Genomic DNA, 27,553 nt, shown 5'->3' with positions numbered 1-27,553 from the left:
AAAGTCCCAGTATTTATAGTAGAGCTTTAAAAGAGCAGCTCGACACCCTTGAATTGCCACCTACTTGCACGCTGCTTCAATATGTTGACGATTTACTTTTGGCTGCAGATTCTGAGAAAGCCTGTAAAGAAGGCACTATACTGTTGCTTGTTCATCTAGCTAAAAAATGGTCACAAAGCTTCGCTTAACAAATTTCAATATTGTTGTCAGGAGGTTGCCTATCTAGGCTACCTCCTGTCAAAGGAGGGGAGAAGATTGACACCTGAAAGAATAAAACACATTTCTGGCATGTCTGTTCCAAAAACACAGAAGGAAGTCAGAGCCCTGATAGGGATGGCGTCCTACTGTAGGTTGTGGATCCCGAATTTCGCACTAGTGGTAAAACCGATGTTGGCTTTGACGAAGAAGGGCATTTCTCTGCCACTGCCATGGGAATCGGAACATCAACGATTATTTGAGCTTCTCAAAACCGCACTATGTTCGGCACCGGTTCTGGGTACTCCAAATTATGACAAGGCCTTTGTTTTGTTTGTGCATGAATGTGATGGCTGTGCTTTGGCTGTGTTAACACAGGAACACGGAGGGAAGAATAGGCCATGCGGCTACTACTCCTCCGCCCTTGATCCTGTCCCATGCGCTTTGCCAAGATGTTTGTGCGCTGTTGCTGCTGCTGCCGCGTCTGTAAAACAGAGTGAGGGAATGGTCCTAGGCCATGACTTGATTTTGATGGTACCTCACTCTGTTGATATCCTATTGAACAAAACCCAAACGCAACACCTCACCTCTGCACGGTTAACAAGGTATGAACTAATTCTGTTTGCCCCTCATATTCAAATTAAGAGGTGTTGTGTTCTCAATCCGGCTGAACTCTTACCTTTCCCGCAAAACACGGTTTGCGGTGACGAAGATTCACATGACTGCCTGTATACCACCGAGCAAGAAACGAAGGGCAGGATAGATCTCATAGATACTCCTTTGGATAATGCAGAAGGGGAGCTGTTTTGTGATGGCTCCTGCTTCAAACTTTCGAATGGTACATCTACAGCTGCTTATGCAGTTACTACATTGAGCAAAATTGTTGAAACTAAGAATTTCGCATAACTCCGCGCAGGCCGCAGAGATTATAGCGTTGACCCGAGCTTGTGAACTTTCCCAAGGGCGAAGAGTAGATATATATACCGATAGCCAGTACGCATTTGGGGTGGCTCACAACTTCGGAAAACTTTGGTCGGAAAGAGGGTTCCTGACCTCACATGGGACCAAGATTCAGCATGGCCCTTTGATAGTGCAATTACTTTCGGCTCTCTCACTCCCTAAACGGTTAGCGATCATGAAATGTGCAGCACATCGCAAAGTCATAGATGATGTGGGCAGAGGGAACGCTTTTGCGGATTTGATGGCCAGACAAACGGCCACAGACCTTAGCACGGACATGTATACCTCGAGGGAAATGAGAGACGTTTGCATAATGGATGAAGGTATTGGGTCTGTGCGAGATATTCAGACTGATGCCACGATGGAAGAATCTAGAAAGTGGGCTGAAGGAATGGGGAAACTGGATGACGAAGGGTGTTGGGTGGATACATCCGAAGGGAAATGGTTGCTTCCTGATTCTTATGTATTGGCAATGGTTACGATGGCACACGGTCCTACGCATGTGTGTGCCCAGCAGATCACGAAAATGTTAGAACAGGTTTGGGTAAATGACAAAATTCTGGAAACTGCAAAGAGGCACGTCCAGAACTGCATGATCTGCTTACAGCACAATGTGGGTAAAGGGACAGTGACTCCAAGGGGAAGTTTCGGGCCCCCCTCTGTCCCTTTTGAGGTCATTCACTTTGATTTTATTGAAATGGAGCGATGTAATAATCTGAAATATGTTCTTGTAATTATTTGTGCCTTTGGTAAATGGGTCGAGGCTTTCCCCGTCAGAGATGCTACCGCCATGACCACTGCAAAGATTATGGTAAAAGAATTCTTTCCTCGATTTGGGCTCCCGAGGATAATCTGGTCGGACAATGGTCCTCACTTTATCGCAGCAGTAATTTTGCAAATATGTACAGCCCTAGGTATTGCAAAACGATTTCATTCAGCTAGGCATCCTCAAAGTGCTGGGTTGGTAGAAAGACAACGGTATTTTAAAGAATAAACTTGCAAAAACATGTGCGGATACCAAACTGAAATGGCCAGATGCTTTGCCTATTGTGTTATTAGCTATGCGTACCACACCTCAGACTAGAACTGGGCTTTCTCCATTCGAGGTAGTGATGGGGAGGCCTGCTAACATTTGGGGTCTCCCGCAACCTAAAGCCCTGAGGGAGGTGGAGAATGTATTGCTTGTAGACTACTGTAACCAGTTAACTAAAAACCTGTATTTCATCTACCACCAGGTGCATGCTGCTTTACCGGTACGGTTCACGGGCCCAGGACACGATATACAGCCTGGAAGTTGGGTCCTCGTGAAGGCCTACGAGAGGTCTTCCTGTCTCGCGCCTCGCTGGCGGGGACCCCACCAGGTATTGTTGGTCACCAGGACAGCAGTGCGGGTGGCTGGAAAGAAGAACTGGATTCACGCGACGCACGTCAAGAAACTTCCTCACCCGACGCCACACGATACAGAAGAAGCAGAACCCCTCGCTGATGCTACAGTCTCTGATCTTGAAGTAGCAAACAGCGCTGTGAGTGCGTCGGAGAAGGTCTCTGAGCCTGAGGAGCTTGGGGAACAGTCCATCTCGTCTCCACACTCTCTTGAAAAATCACTTCCGGAAAACACTGTTTCAAGCTCTGCGACTTCCGTCGCCACCGACACGTCGCTTCCCTCAGGAAGTGACGATACTTTGCTTCTGGACCGGACAAATTTGGGTACCATCGGGTACAACCTTCGACCATGGAAATAGAACTACGGCACGAGTGTCGTGCATCTGGAAAAGGAAGTGATCGGAAAATTGTTTTGTTTTGTTGAACAAAAAGGGATTCTGCTGGCTAGGGTTGGGAAGGACTAAGAAATCACGCGACCGTAGTGTCGCCAGCAACGAACATTGGGGCCGTCGATCAAGGAACTACGATGCCTGCCACCTTCACCGCTGCTCCCCGCACTGGACTTTTAGATGAGGGGGTGACCAAATGGAACAATGAACAATGTGCCTGGGCCCCAAAAACGTACTGTTGTGTTTTGATTATTGTTATTTTTGCAACTGCTGCTGTAGGACTTTGGTATTTCGAAGAAATCTATCCTTTGAAACCTTTATTACCGACCAAGATCGTACCAACTGTTTTGACTCCCTCTGTACGCCTTCACACTCTGTCCCCTAGAGACTCCCAACATAGACAGAAGTATCATAATAACACTCTGATGATAGTAATGAATGCTACTCATGCCATTTTTAATAAGAGTAATTGTTGGATTTGTACTCACTTACCGCAACATGGGAACAAGGGACTGGGATGGTATATACATCCTCTACCTTTAAAGACTTCTTGCTATGCCTATCTTAGAGCACTATTCTTTGGCCGATGGAATGATAGCATCTCAGGGAAATTTGATGGAACTAATTTGAATGATTTCGAGAAACGTGAATTGACTCCCCTGGGATGCTCGCTTTTCGCAAATAGAAGTAAGCCTAACGTTGCTTCTATTAGGCCGTCTGACAAACTATCTCTTCCTTTTCAAACTCTGATTTCCTTTAAAATGGTTCCGATAGGCAATAAGGACGCTGTACCTCCTTCTTATTCTGTAAATCATAGTCCCGATTCGGTTCCCTTCTGTGTACAGAGAAATGGCACTAGGCCAATGGGAGATTTTGAAACTTGTAAAAATATTGTAAATTTGACTGGGGAAAACAGGCCTCTGTATGTAGGAGGGCCCATTTATTTTGTTTGTGGTAGTTTAGCATTTCCCTGGTTGCCCAAGGATTGGCAGGGACCCTGTTATTTAGGAATATTGTTACCCGGGGTATTTGTAGCTAGTACCTTGGAGGTCTCTAAGGCTCGCCCACGGCGAGATAACAATGGAGATACCCCTGGGCAAGTATTGGGGGACATAGCTAAATCGGTTGTGCCCTTTTGGGAACAAATAGCAAACTCAGAGAACATTAGGGGATTAGCAAGGGTATTGGAGAGAACGATCAACCGGACCACGGACATACTCTACAATATGACCTTAGAGCAAAAGGCGATAAGATTGGTAGCACTTCAAAATCGGATGGCATTAGATGTCATCTTGGCAGAATGAGGTGGAGTATGCAAATTAGTGGGGTCCGCTTGTTGCGTTTTCGTACCAGACTCCTCACCAACAATTTTTAAAGCAATTCAGAACTTGCATACTCTCAGTTCTGAAGTCCATATCCCTGTAGGAGACTGGAACCTTAGTACTTGGTTTTGGGATTCTCTGCGATCTTGGGGTTGGAAGGTGCTTTCCGTCATTCTGGTTATTTTAGGGATTCTGTTATTCCTTTGTTGTTGTTTTCAATGCCTCCCAAGTATATGTGGAATGATAGGGGGGTGTTGTGCTCAAGCAGTGAGCGCAATAGGGCATAAAATATATACTCCAGATACAGCATCTAAAGAATTCATGTTACAAGAGGTTCTTATGAACGACCTTATGGCTATAGACATTACAGACAATGATGCAGAACCTATGGATGATAATACATGGAGTCATTTTCGAAAGTATTAGGGATGATATTTAGCACTTGGCATAGGCCAAAAGGAGGGTCTGTGGAAATCGAAATAATATTGTACCTCCTATTGCATTGTTTGAATGTATGTTGGCCTACGCCAAGTTGTCTAGAAACATCGTGTACATAGATTCCGCGGCAAGGTCTTGACCTTAATGTATTGTGCAAATCGCCATCTTGAATTAAGCCGCCATTTTAGGTACTCTTGCAGTGTGGATGTCACCCTGAACAACAAAATGGAGGCCGAATGACATTTCGAGTGGGATTCTGGCCGTTGTGACCTCCGCACACATGAATAAGTAATATGCTCGCAGGCCACTTGTTGGGGTCGCGAACTGAGACCTTGTCCTATCCTTGACCTATGTGTAAATGAACAACTGTATCAGCGGAACTGATCAAATTGCATACATTATGGGATTGACCTGGCAACGAACCCTAGGCCTGGTCCAAAGAATGGTTAACCTGCGAGGGGGTTGGCCAAGGCTGGATAAAAAGTATAAAAACCTGAGTATCCCAATGTACGGTCTCTCACACTAACACGGCGAACTACCGTTGATGGTTCGTTCTGTTACTCTGAGGGCCGAATAGCTATCCGTATGTCAATTGACTTTTGGTAATTGTTGTAACTTTGAATAAAGCGCTTTGAATGTCCTTTGTAACCTGTGTTGGTGTGTTTCCTTTGGGCTTCCCGGCCTCATATCAATTTTTCTGTTTCCACAATACTAGGGTTTCTATGATTATATAAACATACTGCAGTCTTAGAATATGCACGGAAAGTGCTGCGTACATAGTAAGGGAAAATCAAATATTGTTTTTCCAGCTATATGTTTTCAGGAGGATATTATGACTCAACACCATCTTAGACTAGTCACAAAAGGAACACACCCTGTTAGGGTTTTCTTTTTAATTAACCTACACAATACCAGCAACAGCCCAGTCTAGTCAAGCTACAAGCCTCTGGTATTTTTATGCTCCTTCTTCAACCCCTTTTAAGCCGACAGGAAGAAATTGTTGTCCATCATGACACCCGCTAAACCACCCTAGGTGCACACCCTTTCAGATGCAGGGAATATGTACAATGCCTGAGGCCACTCGGGTACCCGATGAGCATGCAAAAGCAAAGATTTCACTGAAGGCACATCACTGCAGCGCCAAACTCCATACCAGGTGATCAAATGAGTTCACACACCCAAACCTCAATCCAGCAGTGCACATTGTATGTCATATGGTTTCTTATTGTTGGTGTGGTAACGTAAGAACTTCAGAGTTGTTTTCCCCTTGAAAGCTAAATCTGGATGATGTATGTACAGCTAGCCAATCATAGGTACTGCAGTACTGCAGAACGTGCAACGTTTGTTTGGGACTATTCAGTTGTGTTCGTGCCACAGAGCAGTAAATATCCATTCCGGCCAAACAGGAAATAGCATTTTTCACTCCACTTAACCTCATTCTGGTCATTTGCCAAGTCCTACAGAGTGCTTCTTTTGCAAGTCCCAGAATGTAAAATTGAGGCATGGACTCAAGATGTACGAGGTTTATGCCTCACTTTTTCATTTGAAGACAGAGTAGAGGCCCAGAATCGTGTATATACTTTTCTGCTGTGCATTCCAAGTCTGCCTTCAAATACCACGTGGTTTTATTCTAAAATCAATGGATTCACTCAGAATCATGGAGGTGTGGACGCTGGCGGTCGCCTGCATACGATAAGTAGTAACTATAAAATGAACCCCTATGAGTCGCTCAGCACACTTGACAATTGCAAAATGACTAGCGCAAATAGCGCATGTGGAAATGCCATGCACATGTGTTACATAATATATTATAAAAAGGGAGTATTACCTTTGCTAAATAACAATATCGTTGTCCACTTGTTTTAACAATACTTATACAAAAATGAACAACCCATTTCCAAGCACTTTCAATTTGGACAAACAGAGGAACAGAAACAGAGTGGTGCACACTGATCTTGCCAGGATCACACTCTTCAGTGGCACGGATAGCCAGGATTTAATCTCAGGTCTACTTGGTCCACTGTTAGCCATTTAGACACTAGACCCCTTTGTCTATAACAAAAAAAAGCGACTGACGTTGAGTAGTAAATGTTTGTAGTTATATAACACCTGTGGCCGTCTGTCTCTTTAGCTGTGTTTTATCACTAGTCCACCTATCCATCCATCCTGTCACCCACCAACCCATCAATGCATCCATCAATCTTGCTGCCCCACGCCAGTCCCTTCTGGTAAATCCCATTGCGTACTGTACACCTGTTGTGCCAGCCTTTTAAAGTACACGGGGACGTTTGTATGCGATGCCGTTCCTGAATACATCACTAAGAAACGTCACGCTGAAAGCGAAACGCACTAAACAGGACTACTAGTCCTTAACAAATTAAACCCGGAAGTTCGTACTTCTGGACGAAATCGGCTCGTCCACGCGATGTAGTTTATTGCACAGTCAATATTAATAAAGTATTGAAACACAGAACTGACTCTTTTCTTTCTAAATTCTAAAAATGAACACCACAACACTGCGTTGCCAAGGTGAAATAAATGAAAGTACTGTACCTTTGGGTTTAGGGTTTCACATACAACCGCTGTTAAAATCCTTCTCGCCAACACCTAGATGTAGCCCCTCTCGCCAAACAGTCCATTCAAAAATACTTGAGGTCTCTCCCGACTATCTACTAAAACAGCGCCGAAAAAAACAGCGACCCTGACCGAAGTACGCCCTCTCGGGTCGCGCGAACTCGTGTCCCTGAAACAATTCGTTTCCTCGTGCGACTCTGATCGACAGCGACCCTCATCACATAGAAATGAGCAGGAGCGGCCACACGCTGTTCTTTATTGGTTTCTTGAAGGGCCAATTAGACTTGCAGGACACGCCGCCTCCTAATGTGTTATGTGGCTCCGGTGGGAGGAGGGGCGAAGCGCGCGCAGTCCTGAGGCAGTGACAGGGAAAATCTCTCTCACTGCGCACCCAGCGAGCCGCACAATTGGGGAGAATAGCTGAGAGCTGCACATGTGAGAGATATGAAGCAGGAATGCGTCCACAGCAGGGAGGGGTGGGCGGGCACAGCTCAAGTGGGACAGGAAATAATCATTTCTATTTTAAGCGGTATTCCTGCGAGAAAATGTTACATACTAATAGTTTTCTGGTTTCTTTTTCATAATGCAAGACCATCTACCTAGCCCGTGCCAGAAAATACTAAATAGCGCCGACAGAAACACGCCATTGATTTATTATTAGCCAACACATACGTGCTCTTTTCCTGGGGCTGGTTGCTTCCACACGGTCAGTCTGAATAGCTTCGTTTGTTGTAGTGCGAATACTCCTGCTGACACAAACGCCTTACTTTGTGTTCTTCAAAGTATGAGGTTGATTCCCCCAAGGGGTGACATGAGGATGTCTGGAGCTGGGGGTGCGAGGCTCTTTACAATGGGATTTTAATAGAACATAGGAGCAGTTCTGGCATTTGGGGACGCGGGTGGGGGACGAGGAGAGGGGGGCGCCAACGCATACGGTACTAGGGTTTGGGGAGTGTTTGTACTAGTGACCCAGCTCTAAATCCAGTGACCTGTGATGCATCCAGAAGATCTTTAACCACAAACTATGGATGCCAGTGGTGGCTGGTGAATGTTTGAACTGGAGGGGCGTAAATATTTGTCCCAGAAATGGCACAGCGACCAAGCATAGCGAGGGAGCCCGCACCAATCAAGGGGGGTTCAAGGGTGTTCTCCCCCCAAGAATTGTTTTAAAACAATGGGTTAAAATGGTGCATTTTAGAGCACACTTTTTTTAGAAAAATTGGGTAAAAAGCCAAACAGTTTGAAATTGTTTTTGTAGGGTAACTCATGAAAAAATGCAATAAATGCAAGTCATCAGCAGTGCACAGGAGCATTTCTGCAACACAGTTTCATGATGCTTTTTCCCACAATATGTGCTAGTATAACACATTTCACACTTGCTGTGCCCATACATTTCCATGTTGACTGCACCATTATACCCTAGTATTCCCATATGAGAATATACTCATGTTTGCTTTGCACATACAGCCAGTAATGATACTATAGGAAAACATGTCCATGTTTGTTCTGCCAATATATTGCAGTATCCCCAACATACTCCTGTTAGCTTTACCCTTAAAAATGCATCCCACAGTATGAAAACATGTACAAACTGGCTGCACTAAAATGCCAGTCGAGCTACATAATACCATCTATCATGCTTGCTTTATGAAACATGCCCACTACAAAATGCCATACTGCAATATGAAATGGCTAGACTGGTTGCAAACATAATTGACAGTCTGGCTTCATACTAACACTTATGCTTGCAAAGAGTGTGGGAGCCCCTCTACTGAGAACACACATAGGTCAAATACCCTGTTGTATGGAATTTCTTCCACTGAGAAGGGTTTACAAACACGTTTTAGCTCACTGTACCCTTCACAGAGGAGAAATATCCATGTGTAAATCAGTCTTTGTCCCACCCACAAGGGCAGGCCAGCACCGAAAATGCTAGGCAAATCTCCTCAATTCAGGATTGGTGCGCCTCCAACGATCTCTGCCTTAATGCCAGTAAGACAGAGATCCTTCTGATTTGACCCCTGCCCCTGCTTTCCCTCCCTCACTCTGGCTGCCCGTCTTTGGCCCGCTTCCTTTACCTTCCTGCGAGGAAAAAAACATCTCAGACGTCGCCAAGAAGTGCCACTACCAGCTGCACTCTTCCCTTTCTCACTTTCCCCCTGTGGGATGTTCTAACCCACTAGTCTATGCCCTGCAACAACATTGTGCGCTGTTTTAATCAAAAACAACAGGATGTCCGCCAAAAAGATCTATGCGCTAAGAATCTCAGAGAAGTGCGCAGGAAAACCTGAAAAATAGGCCACCAATCCATTTTGCCTATGTCAGTGGTCACACAGGAGACCACTGCCAAAACCTATCATTTGGCTGCCCACAGAGTAAAATGAAACTACTTGAAAAAGCAGTGCTGCATTACAAGGGAAACCCAGAACTGCTTTAAAAATCAGTTTTTCCTTGCCTGTTAAATTTGCAAAATAATGATTCTCAAACAGCAGAAAAGATCCAACATCCTTGTTGGGTGTTAAACATCACTTTATTTAAAGAATCCACCTAAGCACAATGTCAGCAGAAGCACATTTCATCATAAGAAAATCCACATTCAAAGGGGCTTGCATGGGAAAAATATGTCAGAATGGGTGCAGTACTGCCGCTCGCCTGTGTCAGAAGCTGGTATTTACTTATACTGTCATTTAAAACTTGTACATTAAAATCAAAGTATGGAAAAGAAGAGACTTACCATCAAAAGCAATATAGGTTGATACAATTCAATCTCTATGTTTTAAAAATGATGGAATTAAGAGATTTGTGGCTATATTTGTTAAAAATGTTAATTGTATTATAGAAAAAGACTATTTTAAACATTGTTTTAAAAGTGAGTTAAAGCCAGCCACACTTGGCTTCAAAGACATTCCACAGCTTCTCCCAAACAAAGGAATCTTCCCCCCTGCTCTCTGCTGAGGAACTGGCAGGGAGTTGTGAAAGGAGGTGGGAGGAGGACTTTGGCCTGTTGCTCTGACAGTAGACAAAAGACTTCCTTGATTGAAAGGAAATGCAAAGTTGGGCGTCAACAGAAACCAGCTACTGGCAGGAAGAGGGTCAGGTTGCTCTTGGCTCACCCAAACCTTGGAGGCGGGGCTAGACTGAAATGTGTATCTGGAACAGTAGAAAATATATTTTTGAGAAAAAGACTCATAGAAAACTGTGCCAAATTGGTAAAAATCTGGAATGTATAGGTTGTTAAAATGAAAATGTTGCTCACAAGTAGAAACTACTCTGTAATTTGTGCGATGTTCAGAGATTGAACCACTGAAATGTTGATATTGTAGCAATTGTAATAATGCTAGGAATATGAACATTTACAGGAGTATGCCCAGATGTTATGCGCATGTAGTGGAAATATTTGTACAGATCTGACACTGGGTAACCAACCAAAAGCGCGAAAAACTGCCAATTGTGAACCGAAACTCTAAAGAAGATGGGACTTGGACAGATACGTGCCTTATTTAATTTGGGGTGTAAATATGTATTATTAGTAAGTTGGTGATATTGTAAATATGCTTTATATGAAAAATATATTTTCTGTGTAGAAACAAAGGGGAGGTTTTTCCCTGGATTGTAAATTTCAGCATCACCATGACACATCATGACACTCTGGTTTCCTTCTCAAATCAGGAGAGAGGGAATACTTTGACCAATCAGTTTCCTAGAGGGTGGGCTTAGTATAATCAGCCTATCCACCCCTAGGGAAATACATAAATAGGGACTGTTGAGGACCTAGAAAGACACAGACTTTCACCCATCCACTGATTTACTGGTGAAGCGCTCTGCAGGAGAACCCAGATCCAGACTCCAGAACTCTGAAAGCAGAAGGCCCAATCCAATGCTGAACCCTTCTCAGCTGGCCTTTAAAATCTTGCAAACTGATTTTAACCCCAAACTTCCAAGGGGCACAATAAATTCAACAGCCGGACTGTGCTGTTTCTGCTTCTTGCCAAGAACTCTTGCTAGAACCCAGAGATCCAAACCAGTAGAGCAGAGCTGTAACCCAGAACCAACCCGTCAGATCCAGTCCAAGAGGCCGTGCAGAGACCAAAGTGCCTTGCTGAGTGCAGAACCAAGTGCCTGAATCCTGTCCGGTGGCTAGCAGATTCCAGTCCAAAACCCTTTGACCAGATCCTGACGGGCCTATTCCAAAACGGGCCTGTTCCAACTCCTTATTGTTTTGCCGCAATCGCACTTAACGCACGCGGAAAAGTTTGCCACAATTCTGCATTTGGAATAATTTCATCACATGTAGAATAGCTATTTCTTGCACTCAACCTCTGAATTCAGTTTCCTATCTGCCAGTCATTCAACCATCATTGCTAGTGTTTACCTGAAGCTATCCAAAGCGGCTCCCACTAGTTTTGAAATCCCATTTAGTGATTGAAAGTATTTTTTCAGTGTTTTTCCCATTCATTACAAGCAACATTCTAAAGCATTTGACCTGTTTTAAAATCATTCCTGTTTTTCTCTAAGCTTGCTGGGGGCAACTGGGGGGAACTGGGGGGAACTGGGATAGAAACTGCATTTTTAGAGTGTTATTCCTGAAACCTGTTTTCTCTGCTTCCATCTCTATATTTTATATTAGGGGGGATTGAGTAGATCAGGGGGAAAGAGTGATTACATTGCAATTGATTGAATTCATATCAAGTTTTATTTCTGTGCTCCATTAATTTCCTATCATTGCATTTCATTGAACCTACACAAAGTTTATTCTATGCTACATTATTCTTCTCATCCATACTCCTACTGATTAAAGAGATTGGTGATTGTAATATAACCCATTGCTGATCATTGTATAAATATTAATAGTGTTATATCTAGATATTGTTCATAATTCATAAAAGTGTGATATATATATTGTTCAAATCCATATAATAAATCTTTTAACTTTGCAAAACAACCTACTTCTTTGTTTAGTGAGACCGGGGCCTGATATAAGGGTACATCATTCAGAAATAAAAGAACTTTAGACATAAAAATATATAAATAAGGGTTCCAGCTGGTCATCACACGCTAGGCATTGACTTAGGTGGAGTGCTGGGTTGAAACCACTTACACCCGGAAGCTCATTGTCTCCAGAGCCCTGGTTCTCTCTAGGCTGGACTACCACAACAGTCTCTTTCTGCCTTTCCTCTACTCTCCGGCCTCTGCAACTAATCCAGAACAGGACTGCAAGACGTATCCTTGGCCTCAAGCCCAGGAAACGTATCGCTCCAGCCCTGAAATCTCTCCACTGACTCCCGCTGTCTGCAAGGATCAAGTTCAAGACCCTTTGCAGGGCCCACAAGGTATTCGGGGTGCCGGGACCCACACTACATCCAACAATCTCTTCCAAAATACTTTCCTTCTCGAGCCCTTTGCTCAGCTACCTCCAACTCTCTAAGGGTTAGACTCTTCTCCAGGCAGAGAGTGGGAGGTTGATCTCTCTCCTCTGCAGGTGCCTCCCTCTGGAATGGCCTCCCTGCCGCTCCCAAACTTGAGCCGGACAACCTGAAGTTCTGGAAGCATTTAGAAACTTTCCTCTTCTCCTATGCTTTCTCTCTCTCCCGCCTCTGCTGACCTACCTGACCCACCTATCTGCTGTACTGACTGGTTGCTTGGCTACCCTCACATTCTCACATGGTACCAGGCTCTTATTTGATCAGTTACCCTTGCACTGCCTCCAGGCCTACCATGCACTTAGGGGCTGTAACTGTAACTCTACAGTCCCTTGTTCTCCTTACTCTACCCAGAGCTGTGCTGCACTGGCTGCACTTACTCATACCATTGCTGCCCTGTTTTCCCCTCCCCTCTCGCTTGCCTTTCCACCCTCTCTTTCCCCTTGCACTTCTGTTAAGCAGAATCCTGTGCAGTGCCCTTAGGTACCACTACACACAATTAAGACTACAAGTGGTAATACAAGTTCACCTTTGGTACAAGCCCATACTACTACGTTAAAGTGGTAGCAGTAAAGGAACAGCCAGGCTTATCTCAAGAGTATATGAGCAGTAGCAGAGATTACACAAAGGACCACAATTATTGTGACTCAAGCAAACACTGACTCAAGGTTTCAGGTAAAAAATATAAGTACATTTATTTTTAAACCATCTTTTATAAAACACAACATCTATATATTTCAAACCACACGTAAAATGCACTACACACAACCAATTCCACTTGTGCCAGTACATTCAAGGAAGTACATTAGGATTTGACAGACAGGTGTTACGATACTAACGCGTACCTGCGGATAGAAATGCTCACAAAGTAAAACACACTTTGTACTTAAGAGTTTAAAACAAGGGAAAAGTGAATAAAAATCAAAGGCAATATTTTTTCAAGGCAGGGAGACTTGAGGACAAGTTTAAAGATGCAGATTAAAGTCAATAGGCCTCTGCCAGTGTCAATGGAGCATATGCTTAGTTGCTGAGGATCACACGTTGAACAGTTCGAGATTCGAGATGCCAAGAGTTCGTAAAGATTGTCAAATGGAAGGAAAAGTTATAAAAAGGAGGGAAGAAAGAACAAATCTTCTTGGAGGAAAAGGGTTCACCCCGATTCCGACTGGTCAGACGAAGAGAAAGACCAAGTGTGCACAGTACCTTATTCCGTTGGAGAAAAGCTGGTGCCACAGCATTTGTTCCTGGTAGTTCCTGCAGACTCACGGTTCCTGCGGCTTCAGTCGTGGGGACAAGAAGGAGGACGTCTGGAGCGATCTGCAATACCCAGGGATGAGGCCAGCAGCAGCGAGAAAGACAACAATGGATAACAGGTGCGCTCCTTTAAATCAGGGGAGGGCTCTTCTGATGGCTATCCGGACCACTACAGCAGAGCAGTGATTTCGACCCAGGAGAGGATTCTCTGACTGAAGAATAGACGAGCTGGTTGATCCCACCAAGCTCAAGGGAGGAAGACTCCGGACTGGATCTTCTCTTCGTCGTTGAAGGGGTAGATAGCTCAGGACTGCAGCTGGGCTTCACCGGGACTCGGGTTTGCAGCAGCCATCTTCTTCTCCGCTTGTCTTTGGTTCCTTGTAGTTCCAGAGGCGACTCTGCCTTCTAGCTCAAGAGTCCTGCCTTTTATGCCAAAATCCCCCATTCACACAGCCTGGCTGTCAATCACTCAGCAGGGGGGTTGTCCAGCCCGGACAACCACCTCAGCCAATCAATACAAAGTGTGACTTGGGTCTCCAAGGAGACCCTGTGCAGGGCATGACTACACCCCTCCCTCACATTCAGCCCACCTGGACATCCAGACGCCAAAGGAGGGCTTCTGGTCAGGAGCCCGCCGAGGTCGGCGAACAAAGGAGGCAAACCTGGTTTTCCGCGCAAAGAAAGACCCAAGAAGGATGTTAACAAAAAGAAATGGCGATTAAACCCAACCAGAGCTGAAATAAAAAGTATTTCGAGTAGCGGGTTTAAAGTTCGAGGCTACTAAAATAGCCTAAAACAATACCACGTTATGTAATATAATCGCGGTAGGAAAATTAGGGTAGATACCACTGCCACCAGCCAAGTCTTGATGTTAAGGGAGCGAAACAATGCTCCAAGAGGTACAGATAAAAAGGGCTAAGAATTAACCCTTTCCAATACTCCATATAAGATGGGGTGTACTGGATCTGTGGTTATATTACTATGTAAAGTTAATGGCAACTTTACCCTTTAAAGGGGAACAATAGTCAGCCCAGAAATGGAGTCGGTGGGAATTCGAAACAACAACCCTGTGTCACTGCGCTGAAGGTGCTGTGTAACACACAAAAGTGTGGGGCTACTGAAGTGGTGTACTCCAGAGTCCACAATTTCAAAAACAGATGAAATACACATGGCAAAACACAAGTAAGAGTGGGGGAAAAGCTCACACTCTTACCAAGTGGAAAAAAATAACCTCCAGAAATCAAACAAAGCTGCTGAGGGACTCACTAGGTAAGGGAAATTAGCCATAGAATGAGAATTCTCCCTAATAACTTCTGGTTCTTGCACTTGCACGATCTGAATGACATAATGCCTAGTAAGATCATTTGTCTTGTCCTTTCTCTTTCTTCCCTCCCTTGTCTTGTCGCGCCTAGAAACACTTGTGTACAGGCATGTTATAAATGACTTATCATATCATATCATATCATAGAGCCCTGAGGGACGCCGCAGGTGGAGAGTATGATGGGGGAGAGTAAAGGGCCCATTTGAACCTTAGATGGTTGGTCAGAGATGAAGGAGGTCAACCAGTCCACTGGCAGGTCCGTGATGCCAAGGGTATCAAATAGTCGATTTATAAGGGTGGCATGATTGAGTGTATCAAAGGCAGAGGAAAGGTTAAGAAGGATGAGAACGAAAGGAGAGTTGGATTCAAGATTTGAGAGCAAGTCTGCACGGGTGTTCAGGAGTGCAGTTTCCATGCCTCTTGCTGCTCCGAAGCCAGACTGGTTGCTGTGGAGACAGCCAACAGATCCAGTGTGGTGGATCAGCTGGGAGATGACTAGCTTATCCAAGAGTTCTCCCAGGAAGTGGGTAATGGAGATAGGGCAGTAGTTAGCCAGGCAGGAGGGGTCGGCAGAAAACATTTTGAGGAGAGGGTGCACAAGTGAGTGCTAGAGGGGTAGCGGGAAGGAGCCAATGGCAAAGGAATGATTGCAGAAATAAGCCAAGACTGGAGCAAGGGATGGAATGTTGTCCTGGATAGTTCTGGAGGAGCAGGGGAGCTGTTGGAGGAGACATTTGTAGAGAGGACTTGTCTCATCCGGTAGTATGGACGAGAAAGAGGGTGAAAGGAGGGGTGGGGAAACAGGGGCCAAAGGAGCCCTGAGAGCAGGTGGGGGAGAGGGAGGGGTGAAGAGGAGAGTGAGTACAGGATGCCCTGAGTTTTGGTTATGAAGTGAGAGGGCAGGGCAGTGCAGAAGGTCTGGGATGGCAGAGGGGAGGTAGAGACTGCAGAAGGATTGGCAAATTCCTTGCAGATTTTGAAAAGTTCAGCCATGTTGTTAGTGGCCCCATCGATGCAGGTTTGGATATAGGCTTCCTTATTTGAGCAGATGGAGAGTCTGTATTGCCTTCGGAGCAGGCGGCAGGCAAGTTGGTCCAAGGATGTGCCTGAGGCCTGCCACATCCGCTCAGCAACTCTACACTTGCAATTTGGCTTCATGCGGATCCTCATGACAGGGGAAAGATGTCCAGAGTGTTGGAGCGTGGAGGTGAAAGTTAGCAAGGGCTATGTCAGTGTGAGAGTCAGTGGCCGGAGTGGGATGGGTATAAAAGTGACTTCAAAAGCAGCAACAGACACTCAATTCATCGGTTGAATGATGGAGAAGGAGACTGGCTGTGCAGGAAGAGGTTTAGCCTGGGGAGCCAAGAGATCCAGGTGAGAGGACAGAAGGGCATGGTCAGACCAGGAGAGGGGTGTTGCGAGAGCGTTAAAGATGAGAAGTCTGCTGGGATAAGAGCATCCAAGGTGTGTCCGGCTGAGTGCATCGGACCGGAGGGAAGAATGGTGAGGGAAAGAGAGTCACAGATGCTGCGGAAGAGGTCAGAGGCCGCATCAGGAGAGTCAAGGTGAATATGGAAGTCTCTAAGGAAGAGAAGCTTGGAAGTGGAGGCCAGGAGAGAAGAGGTGAGGTTATACCACTCCAAAAGGAGGTAAACCGGACCAGGGGTACTGTAGATGGTGGCAAGATTCAGGGAGAGGATTGGAGAGACTCACACAAGTGTGGGGCTACTGAAGTGGTGTACTCCAGAGTTCACAATCACAAAAACAGATTAAATACACATGGCAAAACACATGTAAGAGTGAGGGAAACGCTCACACTCTTACCAAGTGGAAAAAAATAAACTCCAGAAATCCAGAAAAGCTGCTGAGGGACTCACTAGGTAAGGGAAATTAGCCATAGAATGAGAATTCTCACTAACAACTTCGCGTTCTCGCACTTGCACGATCTGAATGACAGAAGGCCTAGTAAGAGCATTGGTCATGTCCTTTCCCTGTCTTCCCTCCCATGTCTTGTCGAGCCAAGAAACACTTGTGTTCAGGCATGTTATAAATGACTTATCATATTATATCATATCATAGAGCCCTGAAGGACGCCGCAGGTGGAGAGTATGATGGGGGAGAGTAAAGGGGCCAGTTGAACCTGAGATGGTTGGTCATAGATGAAGGAGGTCAACCAGTCCACTGGCAGGTCCGTGATGCCAAGAGTATCAAAGGGTTGATTTATAAGGGTGGCATGATTGACTGTATCAAAGGCAGAGGAAAGGTCAAGATGGATGAGAACGAAAGGAGAGTTGGATTCAAGATTTGAGAGCAAGTCTGCACGGGTGTTCATGAGTGCAGTTTCCATGCCTCTTGCTGCTCTGAAGCCAGACTGGTGGCCGTGGAGACAGCCAACAGATTCAGTGTGGTGGATCAGCTGGGAGATGACCAGCTTCTCCAAGAGTTCTCCCAGGAAGTGGGTAATGGAGATAGGGCAGTAGTTAGCCAGGCAGGAGCGGTCGGCAGGAAACATTTTGAGGAGAGGGTGCACAAGGGAGTGCTAGAGGGGTAGGGGAAAGGAGCCAGTGGCAAAGGAATGATTGCAGAAATAAGCCAAGGCTGGAGCAAGGGATGGAATGTTGTCCTGGATAGTCCTGAAGGAGCAGGGGAGCTGTTGGAGGTGTTGGGTGTCTTGACCCACGTTCAAGTTATTGTGCTGCCACATTTGGGGCTGTGGGCTCAGAAAATCCAAGATGGCCGAATAAGCCCACATTGCACCAGAATCCAGGAAAACCGTGCAGTTTTTGCACACACCAAAATGGTCGCCTAACCTGCCACCCACCAGTGCGAGCGTGGGGGGCCAGAAGCGCCATGAGTGAAACGTGGTGCCAAAGAAAAAACAGCAGTGCCTGTTAGTTCAAAAAGCGCTTTGAAATCACCTTTGTTTCTCTGAAATGCAAGCTAAAAATGCCTATTTTAAACATTGCAAGATATTCAAAAATCTCACTGAACACCAGCAGACATTTGGCAGAATGTAGTCTTGTGTGCATACAAAATCTGGAAAGATGAAGAGCCCAAAACAATGTTTATAACAAAACTGGCTGAGCTGTGGAGGTCAGCAGCTGAAGTGAAATTGGACTTAAAGCCACTAAAATCGAAATGTTTAAAATAAATGAGTGACCTACTTTGAGTGTCACATAGGTTGCAACTGTTTAAAGGTCATAGTTTTGAACTTAGAATCAGCGTTCTAGCTGCATGTGTAGAAATTGTAAGTTTGATTTGGATGAAGAAAAACTGGGAACAAAAGTGACATTTGGCTGAAGCCTGGCTTGAAGAGAGTGAATTCTGCCCTGCAACTACCCCCGACAGGAGTTGAAACTTGCCCAGCCACTGCATTCTCAGGCCTGGCTGCCTTCTGCTGTTCCCACCAAAATGAGGTTACACCTCTCTGATTGAATCAGGGGAGGAGCACCTGGGAGCAGGGAAACAGAACAATGAGCCTTCCTTGGCTCAGGCAAATGTTAAATTACGGGGGGTCGTAAATGGCTTCCTCTTGAGAGAAACTGGGAGGAGCAGTGCCTCTGTGAGCAACTTGAGTTGGAGGAAGTGGACAAACCAGAAATTCCACCATGTGCTTTGGGAAACCACACCCCTCTGGGCCAGAGCATAATTTTAAAAAAAGGTGGATAATTCATAGTACGGGCTTGTCAAAATTATATAATTAATATCATTATTCTTGTGATTTTTCTGTCCACATTTTAGGAGGTGTTAGGACTCTGTGGTATGTTCTGGGGGTAGTAGCGGAAAATAAGGTATTACTCCGAATGTCTGTATGTCAAAAATCGGACACTTTATCATCTGATGCCCATATTCCTTGTGCATGGTTGTGTAAATTCTGGAAAAGTTTAGAGGTTGTGTTCTTGATGAAAAGGGCAGAATTCTGTCATAGGTGGACACAACATCTTACAAAGACAGGGATCGGATGGTTTGGTGCTACAGAAAATATGTTAACTGGACATATAATATTAGAAAAATGGTACATAGATAATATGTATTTGGATCAAAAATAGATTGGGTGCAAATAGACAAGGGGAGTGTTCTTTCTGTATGCCATAAAATTAATGCCTGATGACACTCCATTCCTTCCCCCAATCAAGGGAGAGAGGAGGACTTGGCCAATGATAAGTTGTGAGGGGCAGGCTTAGTTATGCCCACGCACACACCCACTTGCAGAATACATAAAAAGAGACTGCTTGGACAGGCAAGACATTCATTTTCCATTTTCTTGCAGAGCATTTTGCCGGACCACACAACATCTAGAAGGAACATCCAGAACTTAGACTCCAGATAGACTACAGAACTTAAAGCAAAGGCCTAACCCACAAGCTGAGAACTCTTCTCAGCAGGCCTTCAGAATCCAGCAATCCAACCAAACTATTCTACAGCTGGGCGAGCTGTTGGATTCTTTGCCAAGAACTTTTGCCAGAACCGGTAGCAGACCCAGAAAGCAGTGCTGTATCCAGAGAGACCAGAACCAGAGAAACCCAGACCAGACTGCTGTGAAGTGCAAAGCAGAGTTGACCCAGAGAGCCTGAAGTAACCACCCGCCAGGAGTCCAGTCCAAACCTGCTGACCAGACCCTGACAGCCTATTTCAAATTCATAGTGTGAGTACTCAGCCAGAACTCTGCAAAACCAATCTCTTAGTTTAAAATAATCTAATTCAAACTATTTTAACCTATTAGAACTGCATCATAAGGAATCGTGTGTCCATCCTGTTGATTCAAACCTTCCAAGCGCATCTATCATTCTGATACTGTAATTTCATTTCTCAAAATCTACCTCCACTAAATCGTCCATATCTTTGGAACCGCGTGTGCTCTGAACCAGATTTAACTTTCATTTGAAAGCTAAAATTCTAAGCTTTCCAACAAGCCTAAAACTTTCTATTCCTTATAGTTATTCCGTAATCGCGCTCGACGCGTTCGGAAAAATGCTTGAACTGCTAAAATTCGTTTTCAACCTGCTAATCCCTCATTGAGCATCGCAAGTGTGACTTGAATTAATCTTAAATAGCTATCACCTACCCTGAACATCCCATAGGGAATTAAAAGCATTTTTAGCATATTTTACTTCATTGCCACCACATTTAAAAGGATTTGCCTCCTTTAAAATCATACCTGTTTTCCTCTAAGCTCGCTGGGGGGAACTGGAACTTTGTATTGCATTTTGTTTGTATTCCTGAAAATTGTGTGCTCCCCTTCCATCTTTTTATATTGCATAGGGGGGGAGTGAATTGCCACCAGGGGAAAAGTGAACATATTATCTCTTGTGAAACCCTATCAGTTATTTCTGTACTGCATTTTATTCATTATTGCATTTCCTTGTAATCATTAAAGTATTCTCAGCTACCTATCCTCCCTATACTAACTCTTAAGCAATTAAATCAGTGTGCTAGTGTAACATCATCCATTGTTGATCATTGTCATATGCCTAAGTGTGATATCAAATATTAATTTATTATAAAAGTGTGATATATATATATTGTTTAATTTTTCCAATAAATCTTTTAAATTGCAAAACACACCTACTTCTTGGCTCAGTGAGGTCAGGGGGATTCAAAGAGAGGGGCGTTATATAAGGGTTTATCATCCTGAGTATAACTTGTCATAAGAATATATAAATAAGGGCTTCCCTTGGGCGTCCCAGACGAGGCACTCACTAAGTGGGATTGCTGAATTGAAGTCACTTATCAGATTGGGGGCTCGAGCCGGGGATTCTGGATTAGATCTATCACTTTTGCAGATTAATACGGTGTGCTAACTGCCAGGATACCTAATCCTGTTGGATCACCACGCCGTGTTACACTGTAAAAAACCCCCTCAAAGGAACGCTCTAAGGAAACAGTCTGTTTTGCAAAATAAAATACAAACTTCTGTAAGTCAGGAAGGAAATCAATTTCCAGAATGTGGACTTTTGTAGATTACAAAATAGCCAGAGAACACCTCTTACATAAGCTATTTGTGAGAGGTGAGTGGGCTCATCAGGACCAGGCGGTCTGGTTGCAGGCAATCGCACCCCAGATCACTGAAACAGGGTCAGACATATGGAGAGATCAGGGTCCATTACATGTGGCCCTGAATGAACTATATATGGCCCCTAAAGCCAAATATGAGCACGACAAGATTGTCAGGATAGCGGCATATTTATATTTATACATGGGAGCCATAAAGGACAAATGCGCTGAAGGCCAAGATCTGGCACATAGGCAACTGATGGCATTAGAGAAGGCCCAATCTGACCTGGTCTCTTCCGAGCAGAGGCTGCAGAGGTGCCAGGAGTCAGAAAATGATAGTAGGCAGTATATCATGAAAATAAAAGAGGATATGGGTATCCTGCAACAGGAAAAGTCTGACCAGGATAACAGATTTCTGGCATTGCAGAAGGAGTACGAAGAAGGTTTGAATTCCCTACTGCAGAGCCAGAAAAAGCTGGAGCAACAACTAGACTCTAACAGGGCATGCACAGAGCAGGTAGCCACCCTGCAAAGTCATCTAGATAGGGAAAAGTCAGAGAGCAATAAACTGATTTTGAAAGACCTGGATACCCAGGCAGAGTTTGATCAAGAACGCCAGAAAGCTGGTGCCTTTCAAAGGCAGAGGGAAGACCTGGCGGCACAGATGCAGTCTCTTAGTCAGGAAAGGGACACCTTAGGCCAGGAAGTCTGCCGATTAAAAGAAAAAATTGAGAAAATCACTTGGCCCTCCAGGGACTGGGTGACCTCCAAAAAGAGCATCAGAACTTGTTAGAGCACACCAGGAGGGTGGACGAGGCTCTGGCAAGAAAGGAGCAGTCCAGTAGGGATGGGACTCAGGAGGTAACCCTCCTGCAGCAAAGACTGGCCCAGTACTCCAGGACCAACCAGGAGGCACAGAGAGAAAATGAGGCTCTCTGTCAGCACAATGATAGGCTCCAGCAACAGGTAGCCATGCAGGAGAGACTGATAGAGTCTAGTAAGGCCTTAACCGAGGAACTGAAAGCGCAGGCTCTTGCATTGCAGCAGGGAGCAGGGGCTGACAGAGATGAAGTTCGCTGGGAAAGGGAAACACCTAAGCATAACCTCAGGAGCCCTAGTACCAGAGGCCTTCATCTCTCCCAGTCCCTGGACTCTGCCACCCCCATGTCCCCTGGCGCACATCAGCACAGGGCCACTGGATTGGCAGATTACTATCCAGCCAAAAGTATGGGGCTCATAGGCCAGTACCACCCAGGAATGGATGGGCGGGCATCCGGGTATGGGCACCCAAGTACAGTGCAATTTAGTGGGGAACCCCAGGAGAGTAGGCCCACTAAGGGCATCCTGAAAACCTCTGCCCAGTTAGGTCAGTGGGGGGTTACCCATCAAATCCTGGCAGCAAGAAGGAATATGAAGACTCCTCTGAACGTCACAGGACACAGGAGACCAGGTCCCCACATTCTGCCAGCCACTCCCAGGCTCGCAGAATCTGGGAGAGCCTGGAAGATCAGACAGGCACCTCTGGGAGCAGTGCTTCTGAGTCAGAGGATGAGTGGACCAGGGTTACCCAAACCAAAAAGGCCAATAAGGCAAAAAGGGCCTTGCTTAAGGACCCCTCAAAACAGATTAAGGCAATAAGGAGTGTCATCACGCCTTATCACAAGAACGCGCCAAGTATTCTGTTTGGGAACACTTGGAGCTTTATGAGCAAATGATGGAGACTTTCCATTTGAAAGACAGCATTAGCTGCATTCAGTATGTAAAATGGACATTCTCCCCAGAATACTCCAGTTTCTTTGCGGGGCTGAAGGACCAAAATCATTCAAGATGGTCCACCTACAGGGTGGCCATCTTGAAACATTTTTCTGTTCACAGAAATCCCCAAGAGGCTCACAAGGCAGCCTACAATTTGCAATGTGGGGAGGATCAGGCCCCACAAGAATTTGTGCAGGAGTTAAAAACTACAAAAAGATCTTTAGACTGGGTCATTGAGCAAGCCACCCCATCTATGAGGTCCAGAAACCGGTGGAAAATAAGAATCGCCAAAAAAAAAAAACAAACAACAGCACCCCTGCTGCCAAGGTGGCGGAGGTAAAGGTTGACCCCCTTTTTAGATTTGGAGATGGGGGGACCTAAAAACCTGCCTGCACTGAATAATTCATAGCCCAGAAGGCTCTCGGGCCAGTCACAGACAGGGAGTCAAGGAGGTAATCCCACAAATGGGGTCCCTTGCTCCCCTGACTATGTAAGTCCCCGCTACAAGGGAAACAGACCCATCCTGGGTTACGTGTGGACTCCTCCAGCCCAAGGGGGGGATCCAGCCAAGCACCTGACCCAGGGAACTTCCCTCCTAACTTCCCACAGGAGGGAAGAAATTCCCCAAATCCTGGGCAGAACTTTTTACCCAGGTATCCACAAAATTTCTAACCCCAAAATCATCCATCCTTCTTTCCCCACTTTCCTGAGCCCAGACAACCTAATCCGGGAGAGGGGAGGCCAAGGGTGGAGGGGTACCCAAATCTTCCCAGCCCGGGGTACTACCAGAGAAGGGATAGCTACCCTTCCCGGGATCAGCCCAGGGGAGAAAATAGAACCCCGTATCAGCCTGAGCGGGTTTCCCAACTTGAGCGCCAGGTCCAAAATATGGCACAGAAGCTGGGTCGCGTGCTAAGGGCTCAGCAGAACCCTACGATGGGCATGCCGGCACAGAATGCACCAAACTCTGGGCCTGGTGCTCCAGAACAATGATGGGGGCAGCACCCCGATAACCCACCGGTTCCCAGGGAGGAGGCACAAGTGGAAGGGGGGTGTAAAGCCTTGGAGGAAGCTTCCTTCCCCACTTGTAAACAGCCCCTGGAAACCCAGGAACCGGAAACAAAATCTCTTACCCCTGAAAGTCTGCCACCCAAGGAGCAGAGAGGAGGTATGAGAAACAAAGGACCCAAACAGACCCATTTTGTGGAGGAGGTACAGGTCTTCCAATTTGAGGGCGAGGGATCCTCAGAAGATCCTGGGAAAAGGATCTTCTGCTTCAGAGATGGGGGAACTCCTCCCAAGGAAAAATGGGTCCCAAGGGATTCCAATCCAGACTGGGTAGATGTGGGGATTGAGCTGTCGCCGCCCATCATTCTATCCCAGAACCAACAATACCGAAAACCCCTGGTTCAAACCCATCCTGGTGACTGCCTCCAAAAAGGGGGGGAGGGGGTGGCCCAGAACCAGAACCAGGGAGCCCAACATCGCATCAATATCCAATGGCCAACTTTTTCTTTCAGATTCCCAAAACTCCCTGCCGAACTCTGCCCAGATCTCTTCTCTCTCAATGTCCAAAACCAGAAAATTAGCATGTGCATTATCTGTGCCCCCTTACAGAGAAGGAGGGAAAATACTATGCCCCGGTTCAAGTACAGGGGCAGGGTACAATTTTGGCACTGGTGGACATGGGATCCCAAGATATTCTTCTGTCCAAAAGGGCCTCTGATGAGCTAAATGCAGGAAGGGGGGAGAATTACCGTATTCCTCTCACCTCTCTTCCTGGACAACTTCAGAACTTTGACTGGAAGGAAATTCCCGTCGAGGGGACTGCAGATTTGGACATTAAAATTGGGTGACACAAGGTGAAACACCTGGTCATAGTAGTGATTCCAGAGGGCACACCTTGTTTACTAGGGAATGACATTCTGACAAGGTTGTCACCCCTAATAGATTGCGTAAACAAGGTCCTCTGGACCCAGACTAGCCGACCAATAAAATTAAAACAGAGTGTCAACCATGTTAGTTTAAACGGCACCTGCCACATGGTTGAACAAAAATCTGACCAAGTAGAATTTTACTTCTAGAACAACCAAATTCCAGATGTGACAGTAATAGCAGTAGGACAACAGACTGGTGATGGGGGGTCCTCTCTATTTCTGAAAATCAACCTTCCTTCCAGTTTCAGGTGGTATTCCACACTGGAAGGAAACACTCTGAAATTCTTTACTAATCCACAATCAGACATTCCCACTCCTATAGTCCAGAAAGATGTGAAATCAGCTCAGAGCCTGGCTGATATTCAGCAAATTGGAGAGCAGTTGTTCATCCCTGTTCAGTTAAATGATGGGAAGGCTCTGTTCTCACCTGAGTGTGTGTGAACAACGGTAAGAGCTTCATCAGAGAAGCCATGTTCCGCCAACTCCCAAAAGATCCAGCCATTCCCACATTCAAACTGATAGACAAATGGGAAATGGATCTGGAAACACCCAATTCCAAACATCTCCTGCCAAGCAGGTGTATGCTCAAAATCTCCATTGGCAACAAGAGCATAGTCCATAATTGTTGGGTCGTGCGAGACGTCACTGCCGCCTTTTACTTAAGCAGTGACATTCTCAATCGCTTTGCCATTAGTTTGGACCTAATACACGTCAAAGCTTGGTCCCGATTAGCGGATAATCCCATGGGCTTTGATGATCCAGAAAAAGCATTTAGGTCAGCTCAATTGCTACCTTATGCAGTTGAAATTCAGGTTAAAGAGGAAGTCACCATCCCAGAAAGGACCCGACAATTCTCCCTGGAAGTGAAAGTTAAAAGAGGACAAAAATTGAAAGACCCTGATGCTTATATTCATCTAAATGCTTCTCTCCAACAGCAAGGGTTGGGGGTAAACCCAACACCATTAGTCAATATAGAACATGACACCATTCCAATAGAGGTGGATAACCGTGACTTAAAGAGTATTACTCTAGCCGCAGGCACCATTATTGGAATGGCGGTTGATGACCGACATTTTTCCATTGATCTAGGAAATGAACTGTTAGGACCAATCCCCAAGGACTGTTTTGACAGTAACAGTGATGACAATACAACACCAGACAGGATCTTTACCCGGCATGGGGGGAACTTCCTGGTGTACACTTCCTGCCCTTATGGTAAGGAAGATGTGACTTGTGACTTCAGGAGGGATGTGGTGATTTTCCAGGTCCATGAGGGCTGCCTTTCCCACCTGAAGCCTCCAGTCCAAATCAACCCTCTGACCAGGGACTTCTTCACCCAGCTGGAGGAGGCCGCTGAGATAGCAAAACCAGAAGTCTTTCCAGGCTTCAGGCAGATAGTGGAAGAGAGAGTCAACCTAGCCAATGCCTGTGTGACTCTGGAACAGAAGCAAAAGTTGAAACAAGTTTTCTTGGATTTCCAAGATCTCTTTGCGGTAGACTCATATGACTGTGGTCGCACCGACATCCACACAACAACAATTCCCACGGACCCTGGCACGACTCCAGTGTTTGTGAAGCAATATTGCTTGCTTCTCGCATCCATGGAGTCCCTTACTGAAATAATGAAGAACCTTGAGTCCCGGGGAATAATCCGTTCAGTCCACAGCACCTTCAACAATCCGGTGCTGGGAATATTGAAGCAAAACAGCCAGTGGAGACTCTGCGCCGACCTTAGGGAGCTCAACAAATGGGTCCATACTTCCCGATGGCCTCTGCCCTACATTGACCAAGGGCTGGCCCAGATTCAGGGGTCACAGATATTCACTGCAATAGACCTGACCAATGGATACTGGACCGTGCCTGTCAGTAGGGAGGACCAATACAAACTGGCTTTTACCTTTGGGGGCCAGCAGTACACATGGACCCGGACTCCCTTCGGATACCTCAACTCCGGCAATTAATTCAACATTTTCCTACATAAGGCCATGCCCGACCTGGGTGCAAGGTGTAACCTGGCTTATGTAGATGATGTCCTCATCAAAAGTTCATCTGTGGAGGAACACATAGCGGAGATCCGTTATGTTCTGACACAGTTGAGGGCTGCCGGAGCAAAACTTTCCTTTCAGAAAGCACAGTGGTGTAGAACCCGTGTTCATTTCTTGGGGCATGAGATTACTCCTCAGGGTCTCTGTCCCCAGGAGGAGTAAGTGGAAGCACTTCAGAAACTGAAAGACCCCACAACTCTGCGGGAACTAAGGAGCCTCCTTGGACTGACTAATTACAGCAGAAAGATCATCGAGGGATACGCAGAGATCACCAGACCCCTGATTCATCTCTTGAAGGGGGGGTCAAGTGGGAATGGGGTCCAGAACAATCCGAGGCAGTAAGACAACTCAAAAGAAGCCTCTCACAAGCACCTTGGCTAGCTTACCCTGTCAGAAACAAGGAGTTTTTCCTCGAGACCGGGTTCTCTAATACGTGCTTGACGGCAGTATTATACCAAAAGCATGACAAGGTCAATAAAGTAATCTCCTATGCGAGCAAAACTTTATCATCTGTGGAGGAAAAATTCAATGATTGTGAGAAGGCACTCCTGGCAATGGTGTGGGCA

At 45.7% G+C, this 27,553-nt stretch overlaps 1 protein-coding gene across 2 annotated transcripts in view; it reads right to left on the bottom strand.

The window, feature by feature from the left end:
- The window catches only part of OPN5 (opsin 5), a 533,338-nt gene that overhangs the window by 343,537 nt on the left and 162,248 nt on the right, over nucleotides 1-27,553 (bottom strand). Inside the window, exon 1 of one of the 2 annotated variants that reach the window (XM_069605841.1) lies at nucleotides 7,241-7,646. The exons of the other annotated variant lie outside the window; for it this stretch is intronic. The gene's annotated coding sequence lies outside the window, so the exon portion shown is untranslated. Of the gene's footprint in view, nucleotides 1-7,240; nucleotides 7,647-27,553 lie in introns of those variants that run through there. 2 annotated transcript variants of the gene reach the window in all.

The sequence above is a fragment of the Ambystoma mexicanum genome, chromosome 4p (genome assembly GCF_040938575.1).
Source record: "Ambystoma mexicanum isolate Mex_15411 chromosome 4p, UKY_AmexF1_1, whole genome shotgun sequence".
In the NCBI taxonomy this organism is placed as follows: Eukaryota; Metazoa; Chordata; class Amphibia; order Caudata; family Ambystomatidae; genus Ambystoma; species Ambystoma mexicanum.
Note: the sequence above shows the minus strand (reverse complement) of the source record. Positions and strands in the feature narration are given on the sequence as shown.